The 18,665-nt window shown below is 36.3% G+C and overlaps 1 protein-coding gene across 3 annotated transcripts in view; it reads left to right on the top strand.

Moving 5' to 3' along the window:
- GLRB (glycine receptor beta) overlaps positions 1 to 18,665 on the top strand; it is a 99,244-nt gene that overhangs the window by 42,264 nt on the left and 38,315 nt on the right. The window lies entirely within an intron of this gene.

The raw sequence follows: 18,665 nt of genomic DNA on the forward strand, positions 1-18,665 counted from the left end.
CAAATGTAGCTTTAATGTTAGTTAAAACTTGCAGACTTGGAAGAATTAATATACTCACTCTGAGCAACTAATTGGTTACCACCTGGGAAAAGCACTTCTGCAATGTATTCTGGAGCAACATTTATTTCCTAGTGTGCTTATCTGTGTGAGCATTAAAAATAAGTGTTCACAGTTTATTTTTCTTCTGGTTTCTTGAGGAGAATCTTCATTTCCTCTGTTGTGCTAATATTGTGATGTTGGGATCAGAGAACTGTAGAAAGCAAAGAAGAAAATCAATCTTTCTAAGATATGGCAGCAGAGCTCCCTAAAAAACTGACGTAGCGAGGGGAAAGGTCAAGGAAAAGCAAAGGAAGAGCAGAAAGTAGTGACAGGCAGGCTCCTGTCTTGAAAGGCACGGGAAAGAGTTTGGAGGAGTGGCTGTTATCTGTGATGAGTTGTATTGCAGCTTCCATGAAGTACTTTTTTATTAGTAGGTTACTAATTAGCAGATTACATTAGCAGATTTCCTGAATGATGTGTGATGTAATTCCTCTTCAGCTTCTTAAAAGACATTCAATAAAGTCTACTTGCTTTTTGATGTCTTAGAATATTGGATTTTGCCCTTTTTGAAAAAACACATGCCGAAATGCTGCTTCAAGTGGGAGAGAGAAGGCTTAAGTTTTTTTGTATTTTTTGGAGATACCTATATTTTTATTAATACTTACATTTTTATCAATATAGTATATGTTCCAGATTGAAAGCCTAGTAATAGATAAGGCACAGTATAATTTTTCAGGGAATATCTCACACTAGAGAAAGAGTGATTTAAAATATGTATTCCGTTATTCCTCAGGGTAGCATAATGTGTTATAAAAGCAACCGTGTATTGCATTTAATTTATGACAACTGTTTTTATATCTAATTGCAATGAGAATGTTATTTATTTTTTGTAGAAGCATGTATTTAGCCCCTGAATAATTGATTATTTTCTTAGCTGATAGATGTTTTTGGAGAATTATTCAAAAGGATATTTTGGAATCAAATTCATTTACTTCCAGTGACCTTTTAGTTCACCTAAATGACAGAAACATACAGTACAGATCACTAGAAGATAGCTGTGGAATAAGATACAGACTACTGTACAGCACTCAGGAGACAAGTGTAGTTAACTTTAACTGAAAATGTGGTTAGTCTGTCTAAGCACTTCACTTTGCAAGAGTAGATGTTATTTTCCCAAGGTGAAACTTTAAGAGGATCTACGAAGTGTCTGTGCTCTCCTCTGTACCCTCTTTTGTCTTTTGTGGCATCGTTGCCCTAATCCTAAATCATCCCTGAAAGATATTCTGGCCTGTTGGAGACATTCCTACTGTATCTTGCATTCTGGGACGGCTAATGCGAGAATATTTGTTCTCATTTGTATAAAGGCTACCATGTGTCCCAACTCAGGAGGTATCATTAATATACCTATGTTTTAGTAATTACCGAATGCCCTCCAAATGTCAGACACCTAAACTTCTCCAGGTCCCAACAGTAGTTACTTGATTGTATCGGGTGGAAAACACCTGGGGAAAAGGGATGCTAGAAAAGGGAGAGGAACTTTCTTACAGAATATTTGAGGATTATAATAAAATATTGCATATTTATAATGTATCCTCTTGTTGTCCTCCTGCTGGGATTCATCATGGTAGCTAGCCCAGAGTACTTCCTGCTGGAACCGGATTCATCCAATTTTCATCAGGGAGTCTTTGTCCCTCCTATTTATCCCTGATTTCCGTCTCTTATCTTCTAATCAGAGCCTTTTATGGCTATTCTGACTCACTTAGTGCTTTCTTTTCAAACCACATCTTTCATCTCTATCATCTGATAGCTTCTTTGCTGTAACTAAATTATTTTTGTGTGTTCTTTTATTCTCTAATGGACTGTAAACTTCTTAAAGGCAGGAATAATGTATCCCACTTCATTTTCTCCAAGATACAGAAGACAAAAGGTGCTCCATAAATAGGAAGCCTATAAATAATTTCTTATATTAGCTAATATTGATTGAATAAATGAACAAATATTCTGCTCTTTGCCTAGCACAGAGTCAGAGTAGTGTTAAAACAATTGGCAGGGCAAATGTAATTAATAGGCTTATGTCAAGCACTTATTTGATTAAGTAACAGACTGAAATAGGTTTTTATGGTAGAGCATTGATTTTGGAAATTTTAGAGACCTTTATCCAGAGGAGCCAAATTATATATATTTGCTGGATGAAAATCTATCTGCCTTTCACTTTGTGTTGTGTAAACACAGCCTAAAGTTTTGCTCATTGAATAGACTTAAATATTCTGCTTTATTATTATTATGTTTTACTTTCAGCAATGTTTATTTTATACATCCCCATAAAACAGTTTCCTAAACATGTCTTTTGAGACTGTCATATTTTATAGATTTGCTCAGTCTTTTCAAAAATAGTGCCCTCATACTTTGTTCCTTCAAAGTAGGGAAAGTCACAAGGTATTATAGGTACATAGATAACTGTAAGGTGTCATCTAAGGAAAAACAAGGTCTAAAACAAAATTTGTTCTTTGTTACTAGATGCAAACACTGGTCAGGAATAATAGTGATGGACTCAGGAGAATAACTTAAAGGGTATATTGGATGAGAGGATATTTATTTTTTTTTCCTTCCAATCTGCCAGGGTAGGCTTACTTTATTATTATTATTGTTTTAGCTATTGATGTATAATTGACAAAATTTTAAGAGATTTGAAGTGTATGTGATGATTTGATATATGTCTCCATTGTGAAAGGAGTCCCCTCATCAAATTAATCAATACATCCATCACCTCATATACTTATCTTATTTTTTAAAGTTTTGGTGAGAACATTTAAGTTCTACTTTCTTAGCAAATTTCAGTTACACAGTGTTTTCAACTATAGTCACCACCTTATACATGAGATCCTGACCTTATTCACCTTATTCACTTTATAACTAAAAGTTTGTACTCTTCTATCGACCACTTCCTATTTCCCACACCCCAAGCCCCTGACAACCACTTTTCTACTCTGTTTGTATGCCCTCCAGGCTCATCCGTGTTGTTACAAGTAACATACTTTCCTTTTTTGAAGGATGAATTGTATTCCATTACACACACACACCCCACATTTTTTTGATCCATTCATCCACTGATGGACACTTAGGTTGTTTCCATACCTTGGCTGTTGTCAATAATGTTGCAGTGAACATGGGAATACAGATATGTCTGCAAGATTATAATTTTATTTCCTTTAGATATACACCCAGAAGTGGGATTACTGGATTTTATGGTTGTTCTATTTTTAATTTCTTGAGGAACCTCCATACTGTTTTCCATAGTGGCGTATATACCAGCTTATGTTCCCATCAGCAGCATACAACGGTCCCCTTTATTCCACATCCTTGTTGGTATTTGTTGCCTCTCTCCCCACCTTTTTGTTTAAAATAATAACTAGAGAACATATTTCTTAACAACAAAGCAAACAAAAAAGTGCCCTAAAACAAGAGGTTGGGAAAAAAGAGTATTAGATTTGTCTAAATACAGAATGTATGTTTATGGAAACAGTATGGTGTACAGTGTGCAAGCCGTGATAGCAGACAGGCTTGTGCTTGAACACCTGAATGTACTTGTGTTGAATACACTTGTGTTGTGTACCTGATGCGCTATACCCTAAAAAGAGCGAATAAGTTACAAAAATAAATTAACAGTATTTTGCCTGGCATATTAGCTCTCAGTGATGGTGACTCGGGTTGTCAAGCATTTTCAAATTATGTACTGTTTCACAATAGAATCACATCTTAAAGGAAATGCTAAAGAAAATGAACTCTTTATAAGTTTGTTAGTAGCCCCATTGTAAAGTTGTGGTTTTGCTTATTAAGAGCTGCCTAGAAATTTCCCCTACAAAGATATGCTGAAATAAAGGAACTCCTAAAATTTAGGAAGCTTCAATATTGCCCAAAGCTTTTCTCTATAGTTCAAACCTTTCTACCTCAACTGGCAGTTTCTTGTTCCAGAAGGCATAATGCAGAACACAAAGCTCAGGGGTGCGTGTAACATCAGTAGCTACAAGTCAGGTGGCAGGCAGATGTAGGGCAGCTTCTGAAAGAAGGCAACCCAGTCCTTTCTTCCAACAGATAAAGTTGATTATCGAAGAAGCAATCAGGGTTCCAGGCATTCACATTGTTGTTGGGAAATTTTAACCAATTCCATTTGGCAACCATTTCTTTGTGCTTGTTTGTTTAACTCAGATGCTAACTATTGCTGCCTAAACTAAAAGTAATCTCACATTGATTCACAAGCCATAATTGTGTAGTGAAGGAGAAATTACAGTCATATTAATATTCCTTAAGATCTTTCCACGTTATATGCCCCTACAGCTTGTTTTACGATCCCATTTTATAGCTCAAAATTCTTATTTCTCATTTCGATGTGTTTATTTGCATCCTACTACCTTACATTTTTTTTTGTAAAATATCATAATTAATACTACAAGTGGTATTTCCTGACATTAATAGTAACATCACCAAAATTGTCAAATAAATGTAATCATCCTAATTTGAAGTTCTAATTTTATCAGTGTAGATGGCACTGCTTGGGACAACTAGAAAAGGAGCATTCAGAACAGTGAGAAGGATGGTTTTTTGGAAGCCAGGTGGCATCTGTTCTATGGTTATGTTTATAATATTTATTGATTTTTTTTATTCAGTTCTTACCTTTGGCTTAAATCACTGGGATTTTCATAATTGAAAATGTGAACTATTATACTTGTGGGGGAAAAGTTGGGTATTATGGTTTATTATAATAATCTATACACAGACACTTCACCTCATCCGAGATACGTAAGCGCTCTTTCATGGAAATCAAAGCCTGTTTATACAATCCATATTCTTTCTTTGGTTTAGTCATGCTTCATAATTATATTGAATTATTATTGCACTATAACTCATGATCCTGTCAGACTTTCTGTGCCTTTCTGCTGTATGACTTTTTATTTGTCTTAATAATAGACTTCAGGGGCGCCTGGGTGGCTCAGTCGGTTGAGCGTCCGACTTCAGCTCAGGTCACGATCTCGCGGTCCATGAGTTCGAGCCCCGCATCCGGCTCTGGGCTGATGGCTCAGAGCCTGGAGCCTGCTTCCGATTCTGTGTCTCCCTCTCTCTCTGTCCCTCCCCCATTCGTGCTCTGTCTCTCTCTGTCTCAAAAATAAATAAACGTTAAAAAAAAAAATTTAAAAAAAAAAAAAATAAAAAAAAAAATAATAGACTTCAACTCTTTTTGGGCCTATCAGGAAAAAAAAAGTCACATTTGGGATCTGCTAAAAGAGCTTAATTCTGGTTTATGGCAATGATTTATCTTTGTTGTTTTAAAAACAATTTTGTATATTTCCCTTCTATATAGAGATTTACATTTTTTCCTTGAAACTAGTCTTAGTTTACTATTCCTTTTATTTTGTTGCTTTTATTATTAACTTTCCAACATTAATTCATTATGGAATAAAATTAGACATATGTGTTCCCATTTTTTTTTTCTATTTTACATCTTAGATACACAAACCTTCAAAAGGTTTTATATATATATTTTTTCTCATATGATCTACCTTCATTCAGGTTTGTACCCTGTGGTAGGAATAATGTTCCTCCAAGATGTCCACGTCCTAATCTCAGAGTCTGTGGATATGCTGTTTCACATGGCAAAAGAGGCTTTGTGTGTGTGATTAAAGTAAGGATCTTGAGCTGGGGAGATTATTCTGGTTGTCCAAGCAAGGCCTCTATAATCACCAGGGTCCTTAAAAACAGGAGGCAGGAGGATCAGAGTCAGTAGTAGATGCAATGAAACCTATATGAACTCGGAGTAATACAAGGAAGTGATGTATCATCAGTCAAGGAACATAGGTGCCCTCTAGAAGTTGAAAAAAGCAAGGAAATGGAATCTGTCCTCAGAACCTCCAGAAGGAGTCAGCCCTGCAGACACTGTAACTTGGGTCGTGTGAAACTAATTTTGATGTTCTGAGCTCCAGAAGTGTTGCGATGATAATTGTGATCTGTTAGGCCACTAAAGATTTGGTAATTTTGTTACAGCAGTAATGGGAAACTAAGACACATGCTGATGAATACTTTAAAGTTTTTCCTCCCAAATTCTGTTGGAGGATCATCCCAATTACGCTAGGTTCTTTCGGTATATGCAGCCCAGCAGACTGCTACTCTCATGAAGTTTTGAGTTCGGAGAGGCACCACAGTACCACCTAGCAGGCACTCCTAATATCCATGGAATATTGGAATAGGACTAGGAAATTTTAAATATTCATAAGGTGTTATTAAACGCCATTTAACTAAAACTTTTTAATAAAATTACATATTGAGAAATATTGCTAAAATATGACCTAAAAAAATCTTAGTGGCATTTTGTTAACTTGTAATTCCTACACGAAACATCTAACCTCACTAATGACTAAATTTAAACCCTTTTCAAACAGCCTTATAACACCTTTGTTGACAGAACTTTAGTTATTTTGCTGCCAGATGCTATGAGAATTGATCTCCTTTATTTCTTTGAATGCTCAATTTGTATTGTAATGTAAAGACTACCCAAGAGTTAAATTAAGGATTGCATATGTGAAGGCTAGGTAAAAATCAGGAGTAACCAGAATTGCTATCCTAACAATAATACAAAGTATAAAAACTTTTTAAGTGTTAAAATATCAATAATGCAATTCAGCCAGTTTTAATGTCTTGTTGTGAAGTGTTTTATTGCCTTGAAGAAATAGTTGAATTTGGGTGTTAATTGGGACTGAAAATTTGGAGAACATCCATTTTCTAGATAATGAATAATCGTATGCTCTTTGGAATGAACAATGAGTAGTATTTGTCACCAAGTTCTTTAAAAACAATTAAGTAATTTTCCACTGATAAAAGAAGTCTGTTTCTGATGGGAATTTTTCATTGCAAAACAAACGATAAAGCTATAATTATTGTGATTGAATAATTGAAAATGAAAATAAGTAGGTTTCAAAGATAGTTATCTTAATATAGAGCATTGGAAATGCCAATAACCAGCAATTATTTAGAAATGCCCATAAAACATTCACCAAAGCAACTAATGAGCTTTTATCTTTTAATGAATGTTAAACTCAAATTATTAATTTAAACTGTAAAATTTTAAAACATTCTTAAAAGATATATAAATTTGTTGCAACTTGGATTGAATCATAATAATATGTGGCTACATAGCTAACAGAAAAACATCGTTGAAGCACTTTCATAATGAGATAATAAGATACAATGACCAAGACTGATACAACAAGAAAAGCAATTTCCAGTTTTTCAGTGATGCTTACTGTAATACAACTCTAGAGTACTCTAAAAAATAAAATTAAGAAAAGGATAACTGTAGAGGCTTGAGGATTATGTGGTATGTTGAGCTTACAACAGAACAGTTGAAAGCAAGAAGAATAATACAGGAGATGCTCAGAAGTATATTTTAGTACTGTGTCAGGATTTGTGACCTTGAAGTAAATTATTGTTAAGAATAACTGTTGGTTGATCAGCACAGTACAGAACAAATTGAATGAGTGACACTATATGCAGAATTTTTTGAGGCAAAAATTTTATTAATAGGTATTACCAATATTATAAAAGGATAACAGCAGCATAAAAGATATATCCTAATAAGGCGATGTGCTTGTTTAGCCCTTAGTATAGCCAAGTGCAGAATATATTACCTCATTTAATCCTTGTAAAAATGCTATCTTTGTGGGTATATTATTATTATCCACATCTTATAGACAGGAAACTTTGTCTTCTGTTCAGTTTCTTAATCCTCCATAATCTTGCTTTTACTATGTCACTCTATTAAAATGCTTCTGCTAAAATTTTCAGGGGCTTCCTCATTTGCTGAAAGTGTGATTATACTTGAACTTCTGTGACATCTGCTGCTGTTGACCTTCTCAAAGTTTTTGCCTGTTTGGGTTGGTGATGAAATCACATTCTCAGGGTTTCCTTTTCTCCTCAGTCTTCTAGCCTGTCCCTTAAATGCTTGCCTTTCCCAGAGCTTTGTTCGTTTGTTTGTTTGTTTTTTGCCTTACATTCCTACTATGATTAATACTTTTAGACAAACTCTTCATTAGTCTTCTTTTTGTTGTTGTTCTGTTTTCAAGATTTATTTCTGCCATAATGTGTACCAGAATTTCATCCCTTTTTATGGCTGAATAATATTCCTCGGTGTGTATGTGTATGCAGGCATACCTTGTTTTATTGTCCTTTGCAGATTTTGTCTTTTTTACAAATGGAAGATTTGTGGCAACCTGCAGTCTATCGGTGCCGTTTTTCCAACAGCATTTGCTTACTTTCTGCCTCTATTGTCACATTTGGTAATTCTCACGGTATTTCAGACTTTGTTACTATTATTTGTTATGATGATCTGTGATCTTTGATGTTAGTCTTATAATTGTTTTGGGGCATCAGAAACCATGCTCATAAAAGATGACAAACTTAACTGATAAAAGTGTGTGTTCTGACTGGTCCACAAACCAGCCATTTTCTGTTTCTCTCCTTGTCTGTCCTTGGGCCTCCTATTCCCTAAGATACACAATGTTGAAATTAGGCCAATTAATAACCCTACGATGGCTTCTAAGTGTTCAAGTGAAGGAAGAGTTGCAGGTCTTTCACTTTAAATCAAAAGCTAGAAATGATTAAGCTTAGTGAGGAAGGCATATCAAAAGCCAAGATAGGCCAAAAGCTGGGCCTCTTGCACCAAACAGCCACATTGTGGTTGCAAAGGAAAAGTTCTTGAAGGAAATTAAAACTGCTGCTCCAGTGAGCACATGAATGATAAGAGAGCAAAACAAGCCTTATTGCTGATATGAAGAAGGTTTTTGTGGTCCAGATAGATCACACCAGGCACAACATCGCCTTAAGCCAAAGCCTAATCCAGAGCAAGGCTCTAACTCTCTTTAACTCTGTGAAAGCTGAGAGAGGTAAGGAGGCTGCAGAAGAAAAGTGTGAAGCTAGTAGAGGTTGGTTCATGAGGTTTAAGGAAAGAGGCCATCTCTATGACATCAAAGTGCAAGATGAAGCAGCAAGTGCTGATGGAGAAGCTGCAGCAAGTTCTCCGGAAGATCCACCTGAGATAATTCATGAAGGTGGCTACACTAAACAGCAGATTTTCAATGTACACAAAACAGCCTTCTATTGGAAAAAGATACTATCTAGGACTTTAACAGCTAGAGAAGAGAAGTCAATGTCTGGCTTCAAAACTTCAAAGAACAGGCTGACTCACTTGTTAGGGCCCAATTGCAGCTGGTGATTTTAAGTTGAAACCAATGTTTATTTACCATTCTGAAAACCCCAAGGCCCTTAAGCTTTATACTAACTCCACTCTGCCTGTGCTCTTATCAGTAGCACAAGAAAGCCTGTATGACAGCACCTCTGTTTACAACCTGGTTTACTGAATATTTTAAGCCCACTGTTGAGACCAGCTGCTCTAAAAAAAGGTTCCTTTCAGAATATGACTGCTCATTCGCAATGCACCTGGTCATCCAACAGTTCCGATAGAGATGGACAAAGAGATTAACGTTGTCTTTATACCCGTTAACATAACATTCATTCTGCAGCCCATAGATTAAGAAGTGATTTTGAACTTTGGGGTGCCTGGCTCAGTCGTTTAGCGTCCAACTTTGACTCGGGTCATGGTCTCATGGTTTGCGAGTTCGAGCCCTGTGTCAGGCTCTGTGCTGACAGCTCAGAGCCTAGAGCCTGCTTCGGATTCTTTGTCTCCCCCTCTCTCTGCTCCTCCCCCACTTGTGCTCTGTCTCTGTCTCTCTCTCAAAAATAAATAAACAATTTAAAAAAAGAAGTAATTTTGAACTTCAAGTCTTATTACTTAAGAAAAACTTTCCTCAAGGCTATAGTTGTCATAGATAGTGATTCCTCCATTGGATCTGGGCAAAGTAAATTGAAACCCTTCTGGAAAAGATAGTGTTTTAGATGCTATTAAGATCATTGGTGATTCATGGGAAAAGGTCAAAATATCAACGTTCATAGGACTTTGGAGAAAGAGATTCCAACCCTCATTAATGCCTTTGAGGAGCTTAAGACTGCAGTGGAGGAAATAACTGTAGATGTGATGGAAATAGGGAGAAAACTAGAATTAGAGGTGGAGCCTGAGGATGTGACTGAATTGCTGCGACCCCATGATAAAACTTTAATGGATGAGGAGTTGTTTCCTTTTGGATGAGCAAATAAAGTGATTTCTTGAGATGGAGCCTCCTCCGTGAAGTTGCTGTGCAGATCGTTGAAATGACAACAAAGGTTTCAGCATAGTACATAAACTTAGTTGTAAAGCAGCAGCATGATTGGAGAGGATTGACTCCAGTTTTGAAAGAAGTTCTTCTGTGGGTCAAATGCTATAGACAGCATCTCAGGCTACAGAGAAATCATTCACAAAAGGAAGAGTCACTGGATGTGGCAAACTTCATTGTCGTCTCATTTTAAGAAATTGCCACAGCCACCCCAGCCTTCGCCAGCCACCACCCTGGTCAGTCGGCAGCCATCAACACCGAGGCAAGACACCCTCCACCGGCAAAAAAAAAAAGATTATGACTCACTGAAAGCTCAGATGATGGTTGGTATTTTTTAGCAGTAACATATTTTTTAATTAAGGTGTGTACATTGTTTTTTTCAGACATACTGCTGTCACACACTGAATACACTACGGTATAGCGTAAATATACTTTTTATATGCACTAGAAAACCAAACAATTCATTTGACCTGCTTTACTGCAGTATTTACTTCATTGCTGTGGTCTGGAACTGAACCCGCAATATCTTCAAGGTATGCCTGCATACCACACTTTGGTTACCCATTCATCTCTTGGTGGACACTTGGGTTGTTTCCACCTTTTGACTATTGTGAATAATGCCGCGGTGAATCTGAGCATGCAAGTATCTGTTGGAATCTCTCCTTTTGGTTCGTTTGGGCTTATACCTAGGAGTGGAATTGCTGGGGCATATGGTATTCCTATGTTTAACTTTGTGAGGACAGACTATCATTGTTGAAAAGTTAAATATGTACGTAGAGTGAGGACGTGTTAGTGATTTATTGAACTCATTAGTGAGGGATCCAGTGGGATAGTAAAGCTGCTTCAGTGGAGACTTCAGGAGCTGGAAGTGAAGGAATGAATGCTGACATTAGACTGCTAAATTAGATACAGACCTGTTAATGTCTCACAGGGCAATAAAAACATATTATTGGTGGATATCTTTTCTACCTGACATAAAACATTTGCATCTACACCAGGCAAAAATCATTTGCAATTTACGAACCTGCTATAGGTTATATGATTTTATGGCATCTGGGCCCCTAACCGGTAGAAAATGGCAAGTCAGACAAAGTTACATTTTCCCGAAGAATCCTATGACCCTTTAAGTGGGCTTGTTAGACAATGTTTCAGCATGATATTAAAAAGGCAAACAACAGCATTTTTTCTCTATTTCCAGATTTTATTTTACTTTGCCTCCTTTTCCCTTTTATTTTGTTTATACTATGTTTTGCATTCAATTTTTTTTGTAGCTTCATCTTCGTACATACCTTTCTTAGGATGAATTACTTTGTTGGAATTTGTTTACTTTTCTTTAAATTTTGATATATATTGCCAAATAACCCTCCAAGAAAGGTTTTAAGTTTATTTTGCTATCCGTAGTGTAGAAATGTGCCAGGTCTCCATGCCTTGTGAATAATAAATATGATTACTCATCATCCTCATTTCCAATTTCATGAACAAAGGGAAAAAATTGAATCTTGTTTTTTATTGTGTTCGTTTTCTAGTGAGGCAGAACATATCTTCATGTTCATTGGCTGTTCTTAACAGACTTCGCTATTGGGTTTTTCATGAGAATTGTTACTTTCTTGAAAGAAACTCGTAGTATAAGTGTTTTGAGAGGATGATCGGATTGTTTTATACAAATTATGTTCATATTTTTAATGGTAAATTCATTCTATCATATGAAAATAACATATTTTACTAATCTGTTCCTCCATGATAGATTTTATATTGTTTCTGGGTTTTTTTGTTGGTTTGTTTGGCTATTACATAGATGTGTGCAATAAACATCCTTGAAATATATTTATGTGCCAAGTGCATTCACTTTTATGTATGTATGTATGTATGTATGTATGTATGTATGTATTTTTTAATGTTTCTTTTTGAGACAGATCGAGAGGGAGAGAGAGAGTGTGAACGGAGGAGGGGCAGAGAGAGAGGGAGACACAGAATCCGTGACCTGAGCCGAAGTCGGACTCTAACCGACTGAGCCACCTAGGTGCCCCAAGTGCATTCACTTTTAAAAGTAGAGTTTATTTTTATTTTTTAAATTTATTTTGAGAGAGAGAGAGCAAGAGAGCGAGAGTGAGCACAAGTGGGGGAGGGCAGAGAGGGAGAGAAAGAATCCCAAGCAGGCTCTGCACCATCAGCACAGAGCCTGATGTAGGGCTTAGGCTCACGAACCGCAAGGTCATTACCTGAGCTAAGATCAAGAGTCAGACGCCTAACTGAGTGCACCACCCAGGCACCCCAAAAGTAGATTCTTTCAGAGCCGTTTTAGCTTCACAGCAAAATTGAGCAGAATGTATAGGGAACTCTTACACACCCCCACCTCTCCTTGCCTACAGCCTCCCCCACTGTGGACATCTGCATGAAAGAGATACATTTGTTGCAATCAGTGAACCTACAATGACACATCATCACCTAAAGGCTGTAGATTACATTAGGGTTTGCTCTTGGTGTTGTTCATTTCATGGGTTTTGACAAAGGTGTGAACACATGATCTACTATTATAATTTGATAAAATAGAATCTCGCTACCCTAAAAATCCTTTGTGCTCTACCTGTTCATCTCCTCATCTCCCCCTGGCAACCACTGATTTTTTTTTTTTTTTTTTTACTGTATCCATAGTATTGCCTTTTCCAGAATGTCACATAGTTGGAATCATGCAGCATATAGCTTTTCCAGATTTGGGTCTTCACTTAATAGTATATATTTAACATTCCTGTATGTCTTTTCGTGGCTTGACAGTGCATTTCTTTACCCCGGTGAGTAATATCTGTTGTGTGGATGTACCACAGTTTGTCCATTCATTTACTGAGGGACGAGTTTTGACAATTATGAATAAAACTACGGTGAACATGGATGTGCAGGTTTTTGTGTGAGTGTAAGTTCTCAGCTCCTTTGGGTAAATACCAAGCAGTGCAGTGTGGTAAGAGTATGTCATTTTTTTTTTTTAATTTTTTTAATTTTTTTATTTAAAAAATTTTTTTTTATTAACGTTTATTTATTTTTGAGACAGAGAGAGACAGAGCAGGAACGGGGGAGGGTCAGAGAGAGGGAGACACAGAATCTGAAACAGGCTCCAGGCTCTAGGCTCTGAGTGGTCAGCACAGAGCCCGACGCGGGGCCCGAACCCACAGACCGCGAGATCATGACCTGAGCCGAAGTCGGCCGCTTAACCGACTGAGCCACCCAGGCGCCCCAGTATGTGTCATTTTGTAAGAAACTTCCAACTGTCTTCCAAAGTGGATGCACCGTTTTCATTCCCACCATCAATGAATGAGAGATCCTGTTGTTCCACATCCTCATTTGCATTTGGTGTTGTCAGTGTGCTGGATTTTGGCCCTTTCTAATAGGTGGTGTAGTGGTATCTCATTGTTCTAATTTACATTTCCCTAATGACATGTAAAGTGGAACATCTCCTCATATGCTTATTTGCCATCAGTATATCTTCTTTGGTGAGGTGTCTATTAAGATATTCGGCCCATTTTTAATGGGGTTGTTTGCTTTCTTATTGTTGCATTTCAAGAGTTCTTTGTAGGGGCACCTGGGTGGCTCAGTCATTTGAGCATCCAGCTTTGGCTCAAGTCATGATCTCATGGTTCGTGGGTTCAAGCCCCGCATCCGGCTCTGTGCTGACAGCTCTGTGTGTCTCACTCTCTCTCTGCCCCTCCTCCACTCATGTTCTGTTTCTCTGTCAAAAATAAATAAACATTAAAAAAATTAAAAAGAGTTCTTCGTATATTTCTTGCTCTTGATTTTTAACTAATGTCTTTCCACTGATTAGTACAAAACCTCTGTCTCTCGTTCTGGCCTCTTTTTAGTGACGATATTGATTATGTTTGTCAATTTATGTATCTTGATATTTAGTGATTCTTTTTAATTTTTTTTTTGAATTTTTCATTTATTTTTGAGAGACAGATCAGGAGCATGGGAGGAGCAGACACAGGAGAGAGGGAGACACAGAATCTGAAGCCAGCTCCAGGCTCTGAGCTGTCAACACAGAGCCTGATGCGGGGCTTGAACCCACGAACTGTGAGATCATGACCTGAGTCAAAAGTCGGATGCTTAACCAACTGGCCACCAGGCACCCCTTAATGAGTCTTTTGTCATACTGATAAAACACTTACCTGACCTTCTCTGATTGCAGCACCTGGCAAAATTCTGCCCACTCTCAGGGAACCTCCTCAGATTCACATTCTACAGCCTTTCCTGACTGGTGTCTGAAGTGATCATTTATTCTGTCAACAAGTACTGTCACCCTTAGAATCCTTACCAATTAGGTCCTTACTTGTATCCTCATCACCTTCTGAGAGTATGGCCCTCATGTTTTTATCCTTCTCAGACTGGTAGCTCAGAACTTCGAACATAGAAAGTCCTTAATGAATTACTGTTTAGTGAATGAACAAATGAAGGAAGAAAGGAATGTTTAACCTAGCATAGTAAAACTGATAGTTAACCGAGCCTCTTTTGTAATCATTGAATTTAGTCTGGAACATAATAGCAAGTAGATATTTTATTTTGTTAGTCTATAAAACAAACTTGCCATTGCTCATTGATGTATCTAAAGTCTGTGAAATCTTAATATTAGATTAATCAGATATTAATAATTAATAATCAGAAATCTGCTTTGTTTTCTAATATTGTATTATGTTGATCTGTGTATAATCAGCAACTAATATAGCACTTTACATCTGGTACATGAACAATGATTTTTTCAAAGCTTTTGAAGAATTAATAGAATTAAAGTTAGTTTTGATGTTTGGTAACCAATTAAAACTTACAGGTGGCATCTTTACCACAATAGAAAAGAAATGCTTTCAATAGTAATTGTTAGCCTTTTCACAGGGGTGATATAGCTATCTTGGTAATAATGTTAATAATACATATAATAAGTTAGCTAACTTTGAGTACTTCTTTGTTCCAGGTTTCATGCTTTAGGTACAGCATTTCATTTGATTCCTGTGAATAGTTTAGGATTAATTTTATTGACAAGGAATTTGAGGCTCAGAGAGATTAAGTGACTTGCTTTAAGGCACATAAAATATATATAATTCAGACCCATATTTGTCTGACTGTCCTGTCTTCAGGTCCCTGCCTTGATGTCAGTTCGCTTGGCTACTTTTATCTAATCCTGAGTCTAGATTAGATGCCCTGTTGCAAACTATTTCCATTTTTATAGCCTTTTGCAAATTGTTTTATGTTTGGCTGATTGTCAGTGTAACTTACAATTATCTTTGAAGTCTGGGAGTACTCACAGATGTATCCTTAGTACCCAGAGTTTGGAAAAGAATATATGGTTAATAAATGATTTTTGAATTGAATGAATGAGCCAACCCATCACCTAGGGATTTAGGAGGAATTTAAGTAAACATTTTCTGAAAGTATAGAACGTACTCTGTAGCTAGATTCTCAAGGATGTTTAATGAAAAGAGAACTAACTTATTTATATAGCAGTCACTGTGTTAATCTTTTAATTGATTATTTTATTGAATTATCACATTAGGGTATCGATATTCATGCTTTTTATATGAAGAAACTGAGCTCAAAGAGGTTAAGAAACTTGCTCAGGGTCAAAGCTAAAGATTCAGAGCTGAAATTTGAGTCAAGTACTTTATCTTTTCTAGCCCATGTTGACTCCATTATACTAGGCTTTATAATTTGGCTAATATAACTTCAAAAACACTATTTATGATGATATATAGAATAAAAAGGTGGTGACATTAATCATTTCTTGTATCATTTGTAATTTTGTAATTTTTTCCACAGATAGGTTTTATTTTGTCAAAACCCTCTGGTACTGTATAGGGCTATGCAAGGCTTTAATCAGCTTTCAGCTGGTTAAAATGCTTTGAACTTAATAATGGATATAAAGGTATAAGTGATATAAAGATATTCATGCATTGATGGAAATACTGTTTAGAGTTCAAGAAGGATTTGGAATAATGATCTTCACATGGAGAAACACTCTTAAAATTGCTATAAAATTTTTAAAAGAAAAATAATTTTGCTGTATAATTTTAGATGAACTATCCATACAATTTTGGAGACAGAATAGTGGGATATAGGATATGTGTATGTGTGGAGATTTTAAGGAGAATTCAGGTTACCCCAAACATTATAAGGTGGCTTCTTTTTAATTATGCAAAGTATGCTGAAGTTAAAGGTTGGCATTGCTTTCATTCCTGTCAGATATCTTGAGTATTATTAAAAATATTGATATAATATCATTGGAAATTAATTACTACAGGGCAAACCAGCATACACCCCAAAATGTAGTTGTTTTTAGTCTAGATACAGAATACCAATAGATCTTAATATTAGTATCTGTATAAATATATCTAACATTCTATTAAAATAAGAATACCTAATATTAGACTAAAATAAAGCATCTTGATTCTAAAAGCTACATTGGCAGAGTTGCTTAATTAACAGTGGCATCCAAATAATGCTGACAGTCTCTTGTCAGGTATATGACAATCCCTCAAATGATATTTTACTTTTCATCCATCTCTATTTCTGGCAAGGATTTGAGGTGTATAATAACAAAAAAAAATGCAAGCAAATAATTGAAATAGGACTAAATGTGCAAGAACCATGCAATGATAGTCATACCAGGATATGAGAGATGAATTATTAATTCAGTTGGCTGTAGAATTTAGCCTTCACTCCTTAGCTGCCAGACAAAAAGAAAAACATGATGAGATACTTCAGTTTCACTTTCCTGTAATAGGAGGCATGTAAGAGAATCAGGAGAGCATTTTTAGGAATAAACTCTAAGGAATAGATTTATTTTTGCAAAGTGCTTAGAGTAAGTGTGCCTAGCACACAGTAAATGCCTATTGAATGATATAGTAATATATGTATAAACAAGTGAAAAATTAATAAATAAAGAAGAATTTATCTTGTGTATTTTCATATAATGGTCGTTGACCAAAATAAGAGGTCATGGCTTTAACAACATGTTTACAGAAGATAGATAGGCAACCTCATCTGGTTATTTTTCATACTGATCCTTGACAACAAGTTAAGGACATGTATTTTATCATGACATGTGAATGCACATTTTAAACATAGAAGTTTAAAGATGTGGTTTTCGATGAATTACCTTTTGACAAGACATAGAACATAAAGAAAGTAATAAAATAGTTTTAGGGTGTGTAATTTTAGAATACCAATAATTTTAGCTGATCATTTCAAGGGAGCTTTTTAGCAAATAATATGAAGTTGAATACTCATAAGTGCTCAAAGTCATGTCAAGTCTATGTCAACCATGCGCTTAGTGAAGGTAGCATAATTGTTATTTTATTAGAAAATAATTGAACCTAATGTGTATGCCTTTTAAAGGGGAGGGCCATGGATGTTTGCCTGGAATGGATAAAAACTTGGGGTGGGAAGAGCGTTACTTCTGCTGGAAGTGTCACCACATGATGGTGAGAAGCCTTTGTCTTGGATGAGTTTGAGTTATTTCTTGTAGTCGTGACAACCACAGTCAGATATAAAGCAGTTAAATCCCATTATGAATTTTAAGATATGAATATATTTTAACAAACAGTTTATGTAGCTGTGCAACATAACTCTTTGTTTTCTAGAGTCCTTGGCCTCCTTTATTCCCTCCTTAATTCCATGTTCATTTAATAAGATAAATGTTACCTTCCCCCCACTCCCGCCCCCAATGGTGCAGATAAGTTCAGTGTCAGCCTATATAATCTTTTTTTTTTAGTGTTTATTATTTACTTTTGAGAGAGGCATGTGGGGGGAGGGAGAGAGAGAGAGAGAGAGAGAGAGAGCGCGCGCGCACGCGTGCGCCAGCAGGGGAGGGGGAGGGGCAGAGAGCGACGGAGACACAGAATCCAAAGCAGGTTCCAGGCTCTGAGCTGTCAGCACAGAGCTCAACGTGGGGCTGGAACCCATGAACAGTGAGCTCATGACCTGAGCTGAAGTCGGATGTTTAACTGACTGAGCTACCCAGGCACCTTGCTTATATAATCCTTGGTTTATTTGCCTTGGACACTCTGAAACCATCTGCATATGATTTTTAAGAAACCATTTGTGTTATATATGTTGAAGCCTTTATAAACCTTAAGTTTAGAGTAGCTATGAGATATAGGTAGGTTAAATCTTATTTTACTCTCTGTACTTCAGTGTGTGGATATTGCTACTGTGTGCCTTTACCCTTCTACAATTACTATACAGTCTGAAGATCATATGAGAAAGTAAAATGTCTCAGATTGCTCCTTGCTTATGCTTTATTTTATATTTTACACATATGTAAAGCATGTACATTTATGTTTTATAGAAATCTATTAGGTCTTATTATTTAGTAAAAGATGATCTATAACCTCTTCC

The sequence above is a fragment of the Panthera onca genome, chromosome B1 (assembly GCF_046562875.1).
Source record: "Panthera onca isolate mPanOnc1 chromosome B1, mPanOnc1 haplotype 2, whole genome shotgun sequence".
In the NCBI taxonomy this organism is placed as follows: Eukaryota; Metazoa; Chordata; class Mammalia; order Carnivora; family Felidae; genus Panthera; species Panthera onca.